This window comes from Canis lupus, chromosome 34 (assembly GCF_003254725.2).
Source record: "Canis lupus dingo isolate Sandy chromosome 34, ASM325472v2, whole genome shotgun sequence".
NCBI lineage: Eukaryota > Metazoa > Chordata > Mammalia > Carnivora > Canidae > Canis > Canis lupus.
The window spans coordinates 40755901-40775998 of record NC_064276.1 but is presented as its reverse complement, the minus strand read 5'-3'; the positions used below and the strand labels follow the sequence as shown (position 1 = coordinate 40775998).

The 20098-nt window shown below is 41.5% G+C and overlaps 1 protein-coding gene and 1 long non-coding RNA gene across 11 annotated transcripts in view; one reads left to right on the top strand and one right to left on the bottom strand.

The window, feature by feature from the left end:
* TBL1XR1 (TBL1X/Y related 1) overlaps positions 1 to 20098 on the top strand; it is a 187478-nt gene that overhangs the window by 83592 nt on the left and 83788 nt on the right. The gene's annotated exons all lie outside the window — the stretch shown is intronic.
* Positions 5432 to 13256, bottom strand: LOC112645986 (uncharacterized). The gene is made up of 3 exons (XR_003127397.3): positions 12972 to 13256; positions 6304 to 6390; positions 5432 to 5781 (listed from the first exon to the last, which is right to left on the bottom strand). It is a non-coding gene; the product is annotated as an uncharacterized LOC112645986 (long non-coding RNA).

Here is a 20098-nt window from a genome sequence, read left to right as displayed (position 1 = left end):
AAAAAAAAAGCACAACGTGGACTTTGAAGTGGTGACATAGTTTTAAATCTCAGCTGTATTGTGAGTAATTGTATAAAGGTGAGGAAATTACTTAACATCTTAGAGTCATTTGTAAAATATGGGTAATACATTTCCTTTCAAGTTGTTTGGGGAAGTAAATGAGAGACCATGTAGAGAGTAATGCAGAGTAAGAGGATGCAACAGTATGTGTTATTTAGTAAAATACAGTGAATTTGGAAAAGAGGAAAATCAGTATGACTTAGAACTGTCAAAAAAAAAAAAAGTGGGTGGAGAAGATTGCACTTCACCTGTGATTAGAAGGATGGATTGATTTTTAGATAAACCATGTAGGTGTGAAGAATCCATTGGAAGTTCTGGAGTGCGAGGGGATATGGTCAGATTAGTAAAGGAAATAATGTTAGAGTGAGGAGATTGGAGAAACAAAAACTTTGGAGTTTGAAGTTCTGGATGATAGTCCAGCCTTGGTTGTTTCATCTGTCTGGACTGTGTTTGGCATTATTACCAGCGATTTTCAGAGAGGAGAGACATCACTGATAGGTCGGAGCAGTAAGGAAAGGCTTTCGGCAGGAAGGAGTTGAGATGGGTCTTAAAACATGGGTAGGCTTTCAAGAGAAGGAGGAGAAGGAAAGGGAAGGGCATTCGACAACATGCTAAATTAAAGAAGGCACTATTGCAAATAAACCTGTTCTATCATAGGTTAAGGAGTGATGCATAGAAATTAAAGTTACCAATTCTGAACTCAAGAAGGAGGGTCTTTATAATTAATGTGTGGCATTTAGAGTTGGAGTAGAAAAATGATCCCCTTAGTTATTTAAATAAAGGTTGATGAGACTCATTTGGAATATAACTAGATTCACTTGATGTGACATTGGGGGCGGGGGTGGATGATGGTTTTTGCATAGTTTGTGTAGGGAGCCTAAGGGCTTTCTGTTGGAGAGGAAGATACTTCAAACTCTCTTCTCACAGAAATAGAATGTACTAATACCAAAACTTAGTGGAAAGAAAGGGCAGCTATAGTCCTGCAATAAAATGACCTTGAAGAACATGAGTGAGGTTGACCTGTAGGCCAGTGAACTAGCATATATGCCTGAAGAGTGTCTGGAACGTTCCTGCATGCTGGTTGATCCTGGAGCTTCTGCAGACCCAGCCACTCAAGTATGGCGGTTGGTCTTGGAGCAAAGTCAGGTATAAACTAAAACAGTTTGAAAAATTGGTAGCCAGTGCTGCTGACTGGACCAGGATCTAGGCCGGCAGAGTGTCACAATGCGGTGGATGGCTGTTGTCTGTTCAGGTTAAATTTCATCCTGTCGTGTGGCAGTAAAGACGCTGTTTGGATGGCTGTTCTCTGCACGTCGCTCTACCCCAGCATTCATGGCCTTTCTGCTGGCAGTGGCCCATATCTGTATCCATGTCCATATCCTGTCTAGAAATAAAATCCGTGCAAGGCCTAATTATATGTGAATCCAGCTATTCCTTGAAGATTTAAAAACCTGGCAGTCCAAGGTTTTCTTTTAAAAAATCCTGTTTTTAGTGTTAAAACACTGGGATCTCTTGGTTTTAGAGCAGCTAAGAAATTGACATAAGACAGTTCCTATTTATTATAACGTGCTCACTTTGTTTATCTGTCCTCTCCCCCCTGGATTATGAACTTCAGGGAGTTTCCTTCCTGTTCTGTCCTTAGCATCTGAAATAATGCCTGGCCTCTATGGTAGGCACCCAACGAACAGTAATCAAATTGAATGAAGAGTGTGGTATTTCAAAGCGTAACATGAAAGTAAGACTAATAAGTAAAAGAATTTACAAATGAATTCCTTTAAAATTGTATTAAAGTTTTTATTCTTATGCCCTTTCTCTTTCCCCCTTTGTTTCTGGGCTTTGCCTCAATCAGTGAAAGGGTGAATATGATGAGCTACCCTTTAATTTTGTCTAGGATTCTTAGTCATGCTCGTGGATGACAATTCCATGGCCAGATATTTAGCCTTAGTTGAAAAGGACACTTAACATCCTTTATCAGTATAAAGTCAACAGCTTTAAACTTTATTTTATAGTAGTGATTATTCAAAATTTAAATCTTATTGGTAAAATCCCATACTTAAAGAATTTCTACCTAAAAGTTATATTAAATTTTACTAACTTGTCAAAGATACACCCAGTGGTGGGAGTGTGCAAAAGGCGGAATTTGTTACCTACAGAAAGGAAGTTCATTTCCTGGCCCTGGGTGACCTAGAAAATAAGAAAATTCAATACCTTTTTTTGTTTAATACTAAGGAAGTAATGACTACATATTATAAAATGAAAAAAAGAGAGAGAGAGAGAGAGAGAGAGAGACTTCTTTGCCAGCCCTACTTTCAGGAGACAACAGTGCTTTTAAAAACCTGTGTTTTGGTCTTTTGGTGGTTAACATTATGTGTTTATGTCTTTCTTGATCTATTAGCTTTAGACACAATTTATTATTTCTCTTTAACTTTTTTTTTTTTTAATTTTTATTTATTTATGACAGTCACAGAGACAGAGAGAGAGAGGCAGAGACACAGGCAGAGGGAGAAGCAGGCTCCGTGCACCGGGAGCCCGACGTGAGATTCGATCCCGGGTCTCCAGGATCGTGCCCTGGGCCAAAGGCAGGCGCCAAACCGCTGCGCCACCCAGGGTCCCTATTTCTCTTTAACTTTTAAATGAGGTGTCCCTGATAATGTCTTAGTGAAATATGTGTTCTTTAAATAATGCCTGAGGAGAGAAAATTGTTCAGATTGGCATAAAACAGGAGAGTGCAATAAGAGGCTTTTTGGGCAGGAGAACTATTGGGAACCATCAGGAAACACCTTCCTGTGTTTTCCTTTACTCACACACATAATACTTCTGACACTTCTGATCACTGCATGTGTGTGATTTTTTTTTCCCCACACCGAGCAGTTCTCTAGGGCACCAGCTGGGTGTTCTGTAAGTTAACTCAGTTGTGACTCTGTCTACATGGAGTTAGCCTCCGATCCCACAGGGTTGAGGGTTCCATCCCACAGGACTCTCTACTTCAGATGCCAGTTGCAAGTCCCAGTTGTTGCTTCTGAGTGACTGACTATGAGTTGGGAGTTCCCATGACCCCCCCTTGGGTTTGATAATTTGCGAGAACTCAGGGAACTACTTATATTTACCAATTTATAGTAAAATAATATGATGAATGAACATTCAGGTGGAGGAGATGGGTGGGGCAAGGTGAGGTGGGGGGAGGAGGCACAGTGCTCCCTTGCTCTGGCTGCGTGTGCTGCCCTCACAGAACCTCCATATGGTCAGCAGTCTGGAAGCTCTGAATTGCATACTTTTGAGTTTTATATGGGACATGATCGGTCATGAACTCAGTCCCCAGTCCTCCCCTTCCTGAAGGATGGCAGGTGGGGCTGAAAGTTCCCAAGTTTAAATCATGGCTTTGTCTTCTTGGTGACCAGCCCTCATCCTGAAGTTATCCAGGCTCCCACCAAGAGTTGCCTCATTGGAACAAAAGGCATTCTTAACACCCAGCAAATTCTAAGGCATTTAGGAGCTCTATGCCAGAAGCCAGGATCAAAGACCAAATACTAGAACCAAAGGTATCCATAATGCTCTTATTAGGAAATTAGGAGCTTTAGGATCTCTCTCTATATCCCCCTACTATTTTACAGCAACAAATGGATCAAGGTAGTATTCTAAATCTACTTAGAGCAAAAATCTAGTATTTCTGTGTCTTCCTTGTAAACTTAGTCTAGGAATATATCTCTAATTAGAGTTGGACTTCAAGGAGATTTAGCCTCTGCCAAGGCATTCATTCTCCATTCAGAGAATTCCTTTTTTTTTTTTTTTAAGATTTTATTTATTTATTCATGAGAGAGACAGAGAGAGAGAGAGAGAGGCAGAGACACAGGTAGAGGGGGAAGCAGGCTCCCTGCAGGGAGCCCCATGTGGGACTCGATCCTGGGACTCCAGGGTCACGCCCTGGGCCGAAGGCAGGCGCCAAACCGCTGAGCCTCCCAGGGGTCTCCTCCATTCAGAGAATTCTTTGGGGACTTAGGAGTTTGAAGCAATTCTAGAAGTTTGTTTTTGCATGTGTAGTATGGTTATAACTACATTATCTTTTCCACTTTATAGTGTAAAGTCTTTGATCCTTAAATAGATTCTGAATTAGATGTTTGAGAACATTGAGAGTGAAAAGATTGAATGGTTTTTGGAAGAACAGGCTTTCTATATTGGCCTGGAATGGAACCAGCTTCATAGAATGTGGCTTAACGGTAGTCCTCGCTTAAACATTCTACAATATGTCCTGAATTTCTGCCTGAGAACATGGATAAAATAAGGGAGGGGGAGAAAGCTAAAAATTCACATACTGTATAGTAAGAAATATATAAAAGGCCATTGGCCTTAGGCTTCTGGTTTCTGACTGCTTAATACTTTGCACAGTGTGAAAAACAGCAGATTGATGGGGTCAAAATGTTCAGTGGTCTTGGTTGATAGTTCCCCTTATGCTGAACCGATTCTGCTCTTCAGTACTGGTTCTCTGCCCTTTGAATGAAATAGCTAGTTTTACTGTATGTTTCTCGCAATCAATAACATGGAAATAAAGTGGAATTTATTGAAGCTCCAAGGGGAACTTGCTGACTTCTTTCAAATTAGAAAATTAGTCACTGTACTAGTGGAATTAGAAGTTAGACTGACTCAAATTATTAACATCTTTATTACTACACTAGACAAGATGCATATTAATAGAGTTTATAGAGCAGATTAAATTGTCCAAGGAAGCAAACATCAGGGAGAACTGAGAGTGTCCATTGCCTTATGAGGAATTTCCTGGGATGGGAACCTGCAAGTTATTTCCTATTAATGCTTTAAAATCTAGAAGGAAAATAATTTCAGGCTACACAGATATTCAGTAATTTTATGACATTCAAAACCAAAATAAAGGTACCATTTTTAAATGCAGTGTAATTATGGGGAAGGCTTAATGAAAACCTTATTAATTTACACATTATTTGCTATCACTAAAAGTATCCTTCCCAGGAATTCAGTGTTGCTGTTGAGGCAGTAGTTTTTGTAGCTTCTCAGCTACTACTTGGAAGACAGGGTACAGGAATAATAATATTAGACTGGTATTTCTTTAAAACACAGACATTTGATTAATCGAGTACCCAGTATAGAAGATTGGTTTTGGTATTAATTAAAAATGAATATTATTTCTTAGAGGCAAAATCTTGACCCACTCCTGCTTTTGTGTCCAGTAATCCTTTTTTTCTTATTTTATATTTACTGCTTAATCCAGACATGATACATCATACTGCTAGTAGCAGTCTGTTTAAAAGAAAGTCACATTTTTGTTTTATGAAATAAACTGTTCATTAACATTCATGAAAACACAAAGTGAAGCAAGCACTCTAGACATTTAGATTAGGTGTACTGATTGATAGTTTATTTAATCAAGTCTGTGGTTCTATTAAAGGACAGTTCAGTATGTCCCATCATATCAAAATCTGGTAAAATAATGACTGCCATTAATGAAGTGCTTTTTATATTTCAGGTAGGGTTACATGCTTGATGTGCATTATCTCGTTTAGTTATCATAACAGTACCCCTCTGTGAGTAGATAGTGTTAAAATCCCCCTTTTACAGCTGAGAGATTAGTTAAGAGCCTCATGTCTCATGCTCAGGAGGTCACGGTGAAGTCACAGCACTCTTGCAGTTGGTTGTCCTCTAGTTCTATGTGTAGTTTCTTAATTCCTAGAATTTGGTAAATAATGGATGAAGCTGTGGAATGGAAAACAATGTAAATATTTACTGAATAAGTGAATGCACTAATATAATTAATTGTAAAGTTCTAGACATTTGTGTGTGACCCTTGCATTTTCTGAAGTTTGCAAATGAATGTCCTGGCATAGGATTGTTAAATGCACATGGAAAAGAGCAGAAGATGTGGTGTGGTTAGAGGAGAGCAAGGGTGTGAAATCTGCAGGTTGTTGGGGATGGGGGTTAGCGGAAAGTAAAAGTGATAGGAGGCCTGAGACAGGGATGTAATTTCACAGTAGCCACCCCTAAGCCTAGAGACCTGGAAGTGCAGAAGACCCCCGTTGTAGCCACATCTAGTGAGGTCCTTGCCCCAGGGTTAGAGAGCCAGGAGAGCAGATTTGCCTGTCTTTTTTGTCTTTCCTCCCAGGACCTTGGGGTCAGACACTGATGGTGAAAGGCATCCTCCCTGCCAGCTGTCACCGGTCTGCTTTCTTGAAGTAGTCCAGCTTTTGTCTATAGAACAATGAAGGGAAAATAGCAAACCTTAAACCTTCCTCGGCGAACGTCCGCTGCCGATTCTTCTCCTCCTCGTTGCCTCCCGCCTTGCCTTCGCGGTTCTTCTCCTCTGGCCTAACGTAATCAGTGGGATCAAAATCAAACTGTGTGCCCTAACAAGGCAAAACCGATGCCCTTCAAGAGCAGCGGTTACATTTTTAAATTTGAATGTGCGCTTTAAATGGCACAGCATTAAAATGTTTCACCAAAGATGTGATCATTACAATAACGTATTTAGGTTATGAAATATTTCAGAGCTAAGTGCTTGTTACATAATTGGCCATAGTTTTTATTCTTTATCCTTGGAACAAAAATGATCCTTCCAGTATTCTGAATTTTAGACATGGCTTGCATCAAACCAACGTCTGTCTTTGTTCTTCCGAAGTTTTGTGAGGGAGCGAAAACAATCCAACGATTTTATTGTCCTTGGTTCCTGTAGTCCTGCGCAGGAGAGGTCTTCATTTCAGCCGCTGGCCCCGCGGGGAGAGGGGTGCATTCACGCCGTGTCCGTGTGCTTTGGCCGAGGCATCTGGAGTCGTGAGGCCGAATGGGGCGGCCTTCGAGGTCGGAGCCTGCTCGAGAAGGGACATAGACATGCAGGCGGGTGCCCTGCGGTGGCGCTAGGCCTCAGACGGGCTGTAGGTGATCTCAGATTCGGCTGAAGGATGTAGCCGATCCAGTCGTGGAGGTGTAGGAACTAAAGTGTACTTGTGAGGTAGGCCCCAGGGAGGAGGTCATGATGTCTGGTGACGGATTAGCTGTGGGAAGGATGGGACGGGACAAGAGGAGAAAGAGCCTTGTTTCCAGTGCAGGCGGCAGGGAGGATGGAGCCCCACCCGCACTGGAGACTTTAGGGAGAGGAACAAGTGTGAGACGGGAGGTGAATCCGCTGTGTACACACTAAGTTTGAGATGCTTTGTAGACAGCCCTGGGGAGAATGATGTCCGGTTGGCTTCAAGTAGCTGAAAACATTATTTTAAACAAATCCAGACTCAGGAAGTTGCTATTTTTTATTCCCTTGTCCTTAGTGGGAGGACTTCCATCAGGCCTCGCGTCCATCGCCTCGGTTGAACAGTGGCCGCTGCTTCAGGAGGCCTCAGCTTCAGACAGGACCAAGTGCTGCATCTGCTGCCTGTCGTCAGGAAAACAAAAGCTTCCCTTGCAGCCTCTCAGGCTGGGGTGGCTGGGAGCTCCTGCCCGGCCCCTTTCTGGTTAGAGCTTATCAGCTAGACTGTTTGACGCGGCTCCCCGTGGCTCCCCTGTGGTTCCTCCGTGGCTCCCCCCCCCCACCCGGCTGCCCCGAGGCTGCCTCTAGCCACGAGAAAGGCTGAGAAGGTGGAAGTTTAGGTGGACCTGTTGTTGCTTTGAACAGAATTGCTGGTACCTCAGCAGAGAGGCTGAAGGCAACTAAATAGTTTTAATGTGAATAAAGAGCTAATTAAATAGTGACCCGACAAAGAAACCTACTATTGCTTCTTTCACTTCAAAATTTAAAAGACAACTGAATTTTCAGACACTCAGGTGCTGCTGCATTACAGCTTTTGGGATGCAGGCCTGTTAAAAATAATTTGGGCCTTAGATTTCATCAAAGTTGTAGGGGAGGAGACTGAGGAGTGTGGGTGGTGAGATTCAAGGAACCGGTAGGCTTTGTAGAGATATTTGGGAAAAAGAATTGGCCAAGTTTAATGATTATCCAGCTGACAGAGGAGATGAGAGGGAAGAGTCAGGGATGACTTCTAGGCGTTTGATTTGGGTGATGAAGATTAAGCCAAAAGCAGAAATGGCTGTGGTGCTTCTGTGCCTTCCAGGACTTTTTGCTAAACTTCCAAAAGAGGAGGAGTATGCTTTTTAAAATTCCATGTTTTCTTATGGGTACTGATACATCATCTAAAAAAATGTAACCTCCCATCCGATGAAGTTACTGATTTCTGTGTGTGTCTGTTTTTAAACACCTGGATCGACATGGTGTTTCAGGAGCTAGTTGTGTGAGATACTGGAGGTCCACCGTATGTGAGCGCCGGGGAGGGATGGGTGGCAGAACAGTAGTATTTATTGGTTGGTGGACTCACACCGTCTTCTGGCGGGTGCCGGATGGTGGTGGCTGGACTGACTTCCCTCCCCGTGGCAGTAAGAGAGGGCGGACCTAGAGCTCAAGGGGTTCACCGCCGCCTTCCGCCTTCCGCCCAGGACGTGGTCCTGGAGACCCGGATCGAGGGTCCCCGCAGGGAGCCCGCTTCTCCCTCAGCCTGGGTCTCTGCCTCTCTCTCTGTGTCTCTCATGAATAAATAAATAAAATCTTAAAAAAAAAATCTGTGTCGTTGCAATAAAGGAAACTTTTTGGAAACAGAGAAGCTTTGAAAACAGACTGCGGAGGCCTGGAGGAGGAGCATGGTTGGGACTCTAGCCCCGCATGCGATGGCCGCTTACTAGAGCTCTTTCTAGAGGCTTCCTGAGGTTGGTCCCGGCCTGGGAGCTGCTCTGGGCGTTAACTAGTGTGTGAAACACACACAACAATACTAGGCAGCTTGTCACTAGATTCAAATGCTCCTAAGGGTGCGAGCGGTGCAGAGTTTCATATTTTGTTGTTTCTGGTAAGAATATCGAACCTCTGGGCCTCAATTTCCTTTTGAACTAGACGTCTTGGCTTTAGCTTCATTAGCCTTCATGTCATCGCAAGAGATTTTCTGTGCTATTTGTAAGATACTTTGTCGTATGTTAGTTTGGTTTTCTGTCCGTGTTGCCCTACTTCTCACTTCAGTTCGGTCAAACCTAGTCATTACCTAAAGGAGGTGAATTGGTCTCATGGAAGCTCTAAGGCCCAACCAAGACAGGACCCGTGACATCCTAGAGGCAGAGTAGGGATGAGGACCCAGCTGTTCGTGAGGAAGGGGTTCACAGACCATTTCTCCTTCTGTAGGTAAGTAACCGTCGTTCGGTTTCTGGCTGTTTCACCTAAAACACAGAAGTGGCGTGTCCAGCAGGATTCCCGGCCGGCAGGGGCGTGAGGCCGAGTGGCCCCTGATGCGTGGACTGCGTCGGGCCTGGGCGTCCGTACAGAGGGAAGGGGTGGCATGTTCTTAGAAGCGAGCCCGCCCCTCGACGGCTGGGTCCCCGGGAAGCTGCGCCCAGGAAACTCATAAACTGACGTTGGTCCCTCTGTGGAGCTTGGAGTCTTTAAGCCAAGGTGGCTTCCACAGCCTGTGGTGAATCCCTGCCCCGCGTGGCCGAGCAGTGACGCGGTGGTGGCAGGCAGAGGGGCGGGGGCAGGAGCTCCTGGACGGCCTGGTGGGCCCACGCGCCTGCCCGCCGCGCTACCCATAGCCTTCCCCCCTGCGGGATCCCTGGAGAGCCCTCCAGCTCTGGGTAAACTCCGTGGCCTTAGGATTTGTGAGCTCGTCTAATCCAGGCTGAGTCATCAGAGTTCTTTTTATCTGATTGATGAGCCCTGACTTGAGATCAAGAGGCCAGTGAATAGTCAACACACAACCGATTTTGATCCTTTTTGTAGGAAAGATAGATATTTTCCTGTTAGTGTTCTTGAAACAATTTCTGGCTTATATTCCTTCTTAAGAAGAAGAGGTTAAGATTTTGTTGCCCTTCCCCCTTCTCTGCGGATCATCACCACCCCCTTCTCATTCAATACTCCTTGCAATCCGGAATTACGTTTTAGGTATGGCAGTAGGCATGGTTACAGAGATAATTTTTTCCAGGAATTTATAGTGGAAGATATTGAAACAAATTCAGCTAATCTTTATAGTTCTGGCTTTGTGCATTTATTCATAAACTAGTCTCACTGTCTATTTCTGTTTTATTCAAGAATATTAAACAAGTCGGGGTGGGGGGAGACCAATGGTTCTTAAGCATTTGAGGAAGTCTTGGTCTGTATCCACACTGTTGTTATTTTTACCTAGGTCAGTATTTTAAGGTAATGATGGCAGGTAAATATATGCAGTTACCTTGCACAATGTAAGCATTTGCTGGATGTTTAAAAATTGAGCCTGTATCTAAACTGTAGTAGAACTTAAGTGACCAGACATTCCATTTTACTGGCATTTTTTCTGTATTTGTTTTTTGGGGGTTTTCTGTTTGTGTATCCTGTGTCTTCAAAAAGTTCAAAGCTTTTCAATGTTACTGTGCAAGAATGCTTGTATGAAAAATAGTTGACTAAACAGACTCTGGGCAATAGTTATAAAATTAACATTTATGATGATGTCCATAATACTGTCGTGCTAAATATTTATTTTTTAAACTTTATAGTTTAAAATTGTTGTTTCAAGTAATCTCTGCCCTACATGGGGCTCAGATCCATGATCCCGAGATCAGGAGTCTCATGGTCTACTGACTGAGCCAGCCAGGTGCCCCTGTCATGCTAAATGTTTAGATAAACCTGTCATTTATCATGCCTAATATTTATCCTAGAATTACAGCTTCATAATACATACAGGAGGTGTAGGCAAGAACAGATAGTTTAGAGAAAAAATTAGAAACGCAAATTGAATTGTGTTGAAAAATTGAAACACAAATGACCTCTTTGGTAAATGCGGATTTTCCAGTAATGGCTTCCAAAAACCATGGACATGACCGTAAGGCAGGCTCATCTTCATACGTGACTGCTGCGTACAGAACATAGAACATCCGGTAGCTCTTGCACGTCTTGCAGCTCTCGTTTGATGTACAAACTGGTTCTGACCATCCTTAATTCCTGCAACCTGGAGGCACCGCCGCCTCCTCATAGAAGACTCCTGAGCCCCTCATCCTACATGGACTTTTTCTTTCCTCCGAGCTTATCACCTTCTGTGTAACACGTAGTGTCCATTGTGCCGGAAGTGACTCTGCCCGGGTGCAAAGATCATTATTTAGTGATACATTTTACTAAGTTTTGTTCCAGTGTTATTAGGAAAGGGTTAACTTTAAAAATTAACAAAGTGTAGTCGAAAGGTTAATAAAACTTTTCTTCCCCTTTCGTCCCCAGGTCTGTTGTCTGTGTAGCAGGACAACTCCTAGAGTCAGTAGGAACAACGGCGACAGTCACAGTCCTGCCATCAGACTTGGCTGAGAGATAAAGCAGAGGCTTTAAATTATGTTGCTTCCTAATCTCCTGAAGGAGAATCGGCTTTTTGGTTTCTGTTTTCTTGATTAACTGAAGCCTCACTAATGGAGACAGTTTATTTCTAGAATGTAGGTCCTTTGTTGTCGATGGAATCTTTGGTTGCTTCGGTATTAGAGAACGGGAAAAGACAAGAGAATCAACATTTTGTTTTACTTGTTTTTTTCCCATATTTACCTGTTAATTATGACTTAGAGTTGTTAAAACATGTAAAAAAAGTCTTTTGCTGTACGCTTTAGTTCACATTATAGAAGTGATTTTTGGTGTCTGTCATTCAACTGTGATAGAAAGCTAAAATACAAGCTCATTTTCTCTTAATTTAAAATATTCATAATAACTCTCATTTCTTCTCACCCACGACTTGCTGAACATTAGGTTTGGCAAAACTTACGGCCAACGTGTTTTCTTGCTTCCATTTGCTCTGGTGAAGAGGGTTCATTTCCAGGTCTAGTCTGTGACTCTGTGCCTTCATTGTTCTGTCTCTTTGTTATTTGTTTTTTTTTTTTTTAATACTTCCCATTGCTATTTTTATAATCTCATGGTAAGTCATAAACAGTTTTTTTTCTTTACTTAGAACCTAATTCTTAAAATCTTTTAATACTGTACTATTCTTAATCCTCTGTGTCCTTTTAAACTATATATATATATTTTATAATTATCACTATTTATAAGTATAATTCTAATTATACTAATTACTTTATTATATTAATAAAGATGTGAAAGCATCTTTAGGGACTTTTATAGGGTTGGTGCTGTCTTGTTTTTAAATCATAGTTTCTGGTCGGTGGTGGTGTTTTTTTACAATGAACTGGCGTCTGTGTCCATACCTACCAGGCTATCGAATCCACTATCTCTGCAGAGTATGGTGTTATATGATAGCCTCCTTTTACAGATGAGGACATGCTTGTGGTTGTACGAATCTAATGTGAAAGAACTGAACTTTTAAACCGTGTTGTTCTTTCCATTCTACTCCACTGTCCTTTCAATGTCTGAAGATCACAGTGAACTACTGAAATTTTAATACTTTTAAAAATATTGACACCATACACAACGACTTCATTGTTCTGTATGGTGTCACATAAGACAATATTTGGGGACACCTGGGTGGCTCAACGGTTGAGCATCTGCCTTGGGCCCAGGTCATGACCCCGGGGTCCCAGGATCGAGTCCTGCATCGGGCTCCCTGCATGGAGCCTGCTTCGCCTTCCGCCTGTGTCTCTGCCTCTCTGTCTCCCTCATGAATAAAGAAATAAAATCTAAAAAAAAAAAAAAAAAAAGTATTTGAATGCCTTAGGAAATTTGTTTCCCATAGAATGGTTATATAGTTTTAGCAAAGAATGTTTGAATGATGTTTTTCTTAGTTTGATTTTTTTTTTTCTTTTTTAATATATCATTAGCTCATCTAAATTAATGCTCCATCCTGGCTCGGTAGAATTTTGGGTGTTTTGGGGAATTATTTCAGTAGGTAACACAGTGCTTTGCTTGCTGCCCTGTTTGTGTGTGTGTGTGTGTATGTATAAATAGTTTCATTGGAAAAAGTAATACATACCCTTCATGTATTGTCTGTGGCCGCTTTGCATTATAATACCGGAGTTGAGTAGTTGTGACAGAGACCACGTGGCTTGCAGTACCTAGAAGCTGCTGGCCCAGTGTGCGGCCTATCGCCCCGCTGTGAGGGCTAAAGATGAGGCACTTGCAGGATTCACACAGTTGCTGTCGAGGCAGGGGGAGGAGAGGGGTGCTCTGTATTGAAGTAAATAAATGGAATTACTTAAGAAAGGGGATCTTCTTTCCTTTCCTGACCAAGGAGAGAGAGAGAATGAGAACACACGTATGTCTGTCTGTGTGTCCCTGTCCTTACCCTGTATTTGCGTGCCCTCAGTGGTTCACGTGGACGGCACAGCTTATATTTGCTTGTTTAAAGGTTTCATTTTAAATTTGGTGAAAAAGTTAAATGGAAACCGATTTGGCAAGCTAACGTCAGATAAGAATTTTGACATTTTTTAGAATTACAAATATATCACTTATTTTATCCTATGTTTAGAATGAATTATGTTAAAAGACAGGATAGCCCTGATTTCTTAAAGGACAGTATTTCTGACAGGTTTTTGATAGAAACATGGTAGTTACATGATGATTTTGATTTACTGAAGTCAAAGCATTTATTGGTACTGCCTGGATTGAATAAGAACTCAAAGCAACCAGTCTGTAAGTTTCGGTTTTTCATGTGAAAATCTGTAAAGAAATATTCAGTAGAAACTCACAGGAGTGACTTTTTCCTCCTTCAGCAGGATATAGAAATATAACACTTTAAAATTCTGAACCTAATTTAATTTAATGTACATACATTTTTTTCCTCCGTGTTCAAAAGACTTCAGAATGACTTTTTTTTTTTTTTTTTGAGAAGAAGGGGGGAGGGGAAGACAGAGAGGGAGAGAGCATCTCAAGCAGGCTCCAGGGCCAGCAGGAGCCCACGGGGGGGTGGGGGGGTAGATTCCCAGGTCCTGAGATCATGACTTGAGCCAAAATCAAGAGTCAGACACTTAACTGAGCCACCCAGGCAACTCAGAATGACAATCTTCATTTAAATAATACTCTGCTGGCATGTTCTTCATTTTTAGAAACGTGACATCCAGGCCACCCCTGTTGGCCAAGCCGTTTCTCTGGTATGGGACTGTGTCATTTCCCAGGAGAAGGGCTCCTTTTACTCACATATATTGTTTTAAAATGATTGCCTGTGAATCTTATGCCAGGCACTGTTTAGCACTTTATAAAAATTAAGTTATTTAACTCTTAAAACAGTGTATTTTCCATACGTCAAAACAGAGGCACCAGGAGTTAAAGTCCTGTGTCTTTGATGGGCTAGCTCAGCCACTTTCGGAGCCTTGGGGTCCAGTGCAGTCGGTGTGGTTCCCAGGGTACAGGTTCCTTCCCCTGTACCATAGCATCCCCCCTCCCCCCCCCCCCCCATTTTGTCTTCCTGGAGTCTGAGTGGCACAGAGGAGCCACAGAGGCTGCTGGCGGCAGCTGATACGCTGGAATGCCGAGTTGGAAGGACTTAACAGGGCGCAGGTGCGACCCTTTATGATGTGCGACTGCAGTGACTTCCTTGCTGAGTGGTAGATCCGGGCTTTGTTCGAACATTTCAGTTGATTCGTGTGACACTTTTCCATCATATTGAGCAGGAAAAAAGCACCTTTCTATAACATGTACCTACTACGTACAATTTGTCACATGTAGTAGAGTCTGACTTGGGAGACTCTTTATCCACATGTAGGTAGCAGCTTTGCTCCTTTCGTGCTTTTTAATGATCCCTCCTCTGTTTGTAGTCTTTTTCTGGGTCTCTTTCTGAGATGTCCTCACTACTGTCCGTCCTTTTCCAAATCATTTTTGGATGGTTGAGAGAGGTTGAGTTTATTTTTTTGTTTCTTACCATTAACCTTAAAATCAAATTAATAAGACTTTTAATTTACTTGATACAGTACAGTTCCCACTCTAGTTCTGAGAACTAGTCACTTTGCAATGCTAATATTTGAAAGAAATGATCCCTTCATGCCCTCCCCAATAGATTATTTATTGGAATCTGAGTAGTAAAACTCCCCATCCTGCCCTTTCCGGTGATTTTTAACACCCACTAGAATTACCTGGGGGAGCTTTTCATGCAACTGATGTGCAGATTCTACTCTAGACCAATTAAATCTGAGTGAGGGACCCACTGTGTCACAATCAGGTTAGAATCTGGAGTCTGGAAAGGTATTTCTGTAGGACAGTTAATCAAAGACCCAACATCCCTAGCAGAACTGTTTCATTTCTGCTGGGAATATATTGTTCAGCAGAATGATTTCTGTGTTATACTAATTAGCTGTTCAAATTCTTAGTGTCTTGATCAAATATTCAACCCTTGGGAAGAGTGAGAAACCTAATACAATGTAGGAATTATATCAGCTTTTTCTTCTGACTTGTTAAGTGCTAAGGTACCTACCTGCCTATGTGGTCATAGGCCGATTTGGTGTAGGCAAAGTTTGATTTTTCCTTGCATCCTGTTACTTCTTCGGTCCCGATGCTATTCCCGTTGCCTTCTGTCACCCACCCCTCTGCTTGTTTCTTTCTCCCAAACTACTTAAAAAGTAAAAAGATGAGCTATTATCAGCTTTGTGTTAAGAAGAAAACAGTGTCAGATCTATCATTTCTAAGGCATCACAGATTCTAAGTTGCACCATTAATTTAGTATGTTTTTTTTTTTGAAAAAGGAAATTATACTTTGTTGATACCACTTTTGTCTTTAAAGCAACTGACAATAGTGTATATTGATCCATATGTTTTTATATCACCTTTCTAGTATCACAACTCAAGTTTGAGTCTAAGCCTTTCACATCTTCAGATTCTCAACATTTTGAAAGTTAGTGAACTGGAAACTTTTGATGGGTAGAGGTAGTGCCTAAAAAATAAATTTGACTTTCAGTAACACTTGAAACTGCCCAAACCAAACTTTAATTTTAAAAGCTCTGTGGCTTACATAAGAGAATTTGTATTTTTTATTGTCTTTAATTGCATCGCTTAGTCTCTGACAGGCAAATTTCAGGGTACTTGATAGCTTATTTGTCTTATTTTTAGACAATTTTTTTTTGGTATAAATTTAATACAGAATTCAGCCGCACATAATGCTACCAATGAAACTAACTCAACTGAAGTAAGGAGGAGGAGGAGGATTAGACACCAGTGCGTGTTTAAATTGTTTTTGATGTGGTTTTATGGTATTGAATGTATCTGATTTTTAGGAAATTGGGATCATAATATACAGCTTTTGAATCCATTTATCCTGAGTTACCTAAATAATAAAGGGAAGTGGAAAATTATAGCCATTGATGGCGGAGCTGTTTGAGCTGCTTTTCAATCTGATCTCAGAGTTGGTCTCCTTAGGATACTTCCTCTGTTAAGCTCTTTCCCCCTTTCCGCGAGCTGCATCATCTGCATTCCTAGAATATTATCTGTGTATGTGATTGGGTGGGAAGCAAAATGGGGAGAGGAGAGTACAGACATCTAGATGCTAATTTAGGCCTTGATGAATGCTTGGTATGTTATTAGAAATTGCCATGTGGAAGAAGACAGCTAATAAAGTCTTTTGTGAAACGGATCAATGGAATTGAGATGATTCAGTCAAAACTCTTTTGTTTTACAAATATTTTTCTTCTTTTATTGTTCCACTTGCAAGTAATCACTATTTGTTGTGTTTTCACTCATGTGCTAAGCACTTTAATTTGCTCTTTATCTGTGACTTTTCTTTTGCCAAGAAGTTCATTTAATATCTTTCTGAGCTGATTAATTATGTTGGGATCATTACATTTTTCTCTTAATTCTTGGGATGATTTTCCCCAATTCTTTAAATTTAAATTCATTTGCAATTTCTATTTTTTAAGGATACCAGGTACAATTTCTTGGATTTGTTTCTGGCAGCTAGGTTCTAGATTAGGTTATGTTGCTACTTTAAGATTATAAGTCCATTTTTGTTTTGCTTGCACCTTTCCCTAGGGAAAGAACCCACAATCCATTAGCTTTTCAAGAAATCTATAAATCAAGTAAATTTACTTCTAGAGACTGCAGGTTAGTAATTTTGAATTTTAAAGGATTTTTGCATCTTAAAAAATAAATTCTCCTAATTATGTGTAGGTGGTAGATTTTAGAAGATGTCTGCTGAGTTAGCAGTGTCTATTTCTATGCTGAAATCCTATTCTAAAATTAATACTTCATCTACTTCAGGTAAAATGTTCTGAAATATAGATTGTAAAAGCAAAGCTTTTTATTTGGATACAAAACCAAAGCCCGCAAACCTTGATTGCATCACAAAAAGTAATGCAGATGGGTTTAGTTGATGTAGTAGTATACAAAGTGGGTGATCCTTTCACACTAATTTTATAATATAATTGATCACATGCTCTTGAGTTTTCTTTTAATGTCAAAATATCAGTCTTTATTTGCCACTTCCTGGAAGTGGTACTAAAAATACTGGTTTATAGCTTGGCTCTCCTAAACATTTTTAAAATGAAAATCCACCGTTAAGTTCACCCTTACCAGTTTGATTTATTTATGCTGTAATAGTCTCTTGTGTTTTATTTTCAAATATGTACGTACCTATTCCCGCATTATATTATGAATATTACAATACTTATGGATCTTAAGAACTGTGTACATTCTGTGCACTATTCTTCGTTCTCTTAGTTCTCCTGTGGACGAGCAAGGTGAACAAACAAGTCCCTGGTCTCTGGAAGTCTGGTAGGGGAGACATGATAAGAGAATAAGGCACTACAGGAGGAGGAATAAAGGAGGCTCATTTCGTCTCAAGGGCAGAAGCTCATTTGGGCTGAACCTTGAAAGAGATGGGATAGGTTTGTGGCCAGAACGATAGTAGGAGGAAATTCCTGGTTGATGATGGGGTATGTCATGGCAGCCAGCGTGTGCAGAGAACAGGGGGACTGGTGACAGGCCATGGCAAGAGTGGGAGATGTTTGGCAAGTGAGATTGTAAAGGCAAGTGTAAAGGATACACATTTTGATTCTTTAGGACAACTTGAATTACTTTAGTACAAGTAGTTTTAATATACGTTCTATGAGATTATCTTAAATACACTTTAGATTTCTGTAATTCTTTTGTAGAATATATAATTCTATCTTTTAAAATTCAGATAATTCATTTTATAAGCTGAAGAGTTGTGTGGTATGCTTTATAAACACACTCCACAATGGCCAGGGTATGGCTAAAGGAGTTGCTTAGGAAAGCAGCTAATGTAGAATCCAAAATATGGCCCAGCATTTATTTATTTATTAAACATATATATATATTTATTTATAATTATATTTTACAATATTATATATGTGTATATTAGAAACTCCTCCATTTAGGAGTTCCTGGGTGGCCCAGTTGGTTAAGCGTCGTCCGACTCTTGGTTTTGGCTCAGGTCATGGTCGCAGGGTGGTGAGATGGAGCCCCACGTCGAGCTCCTGCTCAGTGGGGAGTCTGCTTGCGATTCTCTCCCACGTCCCCTCTCCCCACTCATGCTCACAGGCAGGCTCGTGCGCGCTCTCGCTCTCTCTCTCTCTCTCTCTCTCTTTCTCTGGAATAAAGAAATAAAATTTTTTGAAAGGAATGCCTCAGTTTTTCAGATTATATTGTATGTGCAAATGACATACCTGTTGACATGCTATTTTCCACCGATTTATTCACCCTTTGATTCCTAGGATCAGATATTTTTTTAACTACTTAAATGTTTATTAAATTACTATTACGACCCTTTCCCTTAAGGAGGTATAATCTAAAAAGAAAAGCCAAACGAATCAATGAAGAAAACAAAACTAGAGAAAGGCTAACCAGAGAAAACTGAGATTAGAAACCTCTAGGAGTGTGATGAAAGAAAGATTCGGTAATCACAGAAAAGTAAGAGAAGAGAACCAAGCAGGGGAGGAACAAGAAAGACCAGCCACTGCGATGATCTAATTTAGAATCTTCCAAAGGCAGTAAGATTTGTGTGAGTTTCTGTGTTGAGGTTTGTGTGTACATCCTGGTAGTTGAAAACAAGTATCCATTGGGGTACAGAGCTCTTAGTCTGTTTAGGATCATTTTATATTTTTAAAAATTAAATGTTACTGATATTTAACATAGGGGTTCAAATTTGCACCCTTATTCAGCCCTGATATCAGGAAGTCGTGTCTCAGGGGCACATAAAGGGATTTGGAGGAGTGGGAGCTCCACAAAGTAGTAGGAGCACTCCAAGTCCTTTGCTCCGTTTCTGGCAACTGCCATGTGTCTGAGCTTAGTTTTATAAGTTTACTTGTGTTTGATTATGTAGATTTATGGCTTATATGATCTAGTTTCAAGCAGACCCCACAAAACAGACTAATAATTTAAAGATTCCTACAAAAAAAAAAAAAAACCCTGAATATAAGAATATAAATAAGAATAGGAAACAAGATAATGGTAGAGCGGATGGATACTCAAGTTAGTAAAATGAGGTTTTCACCTGCCACAATCGAATCATTTTAGAAGATGGTTAAGAATATAAGAGATTATCAAGAAGCGTACTTGACATAAAGGCACACATCTTTGTTTTTTACTTGTGTTTTCTGTGTTGCAAAATGTATGTAATTCAGGAGCACATGCTAATCATTCATAAATAAATAGAATGGATGCGTGTGCCAGAACTTGTCTCTGATACACGGGCACTCCGCCGATTTTTGGATAACAAGTGGCCCTGGATAGCTTATAGCTCAGAGATTCATGAAATCTGTATGCTAGAACAATCGATGTCTGTGACAGATGGCCCGGAGGTAAGCAGAGCCTGGCGGCGCCCTGGTTGTTGTTCGGCCTCCGTCGTGATGTCCCCGGAGCGGGTCTGCAGTAGGTACGAGAAGGGCTGTGCGCTGCGGTGTCCCGGCGCCCCGCGGCCGGTCGGCTCGGCGGGCGCCCTGCTCCCTGAGCGCCGCTGTGGTTCCCAGGCCTTGGGCTCCCGTCCCGGAGGAGGAGCCGATGCCCGGGGGCCCTGCGGCGGTGCTCGGTGCTCGGTGCTCGGTGCTCCGGCGGGGCCTGGCCCTGAGCCGGCCGTGAGCGTGCGACGGGAGCGCAGCCCCGCGATTCCGCCTGTGCTTAGCGCTCGCTCTCGGGTCTGCTCCCTGAATTCACTGGATC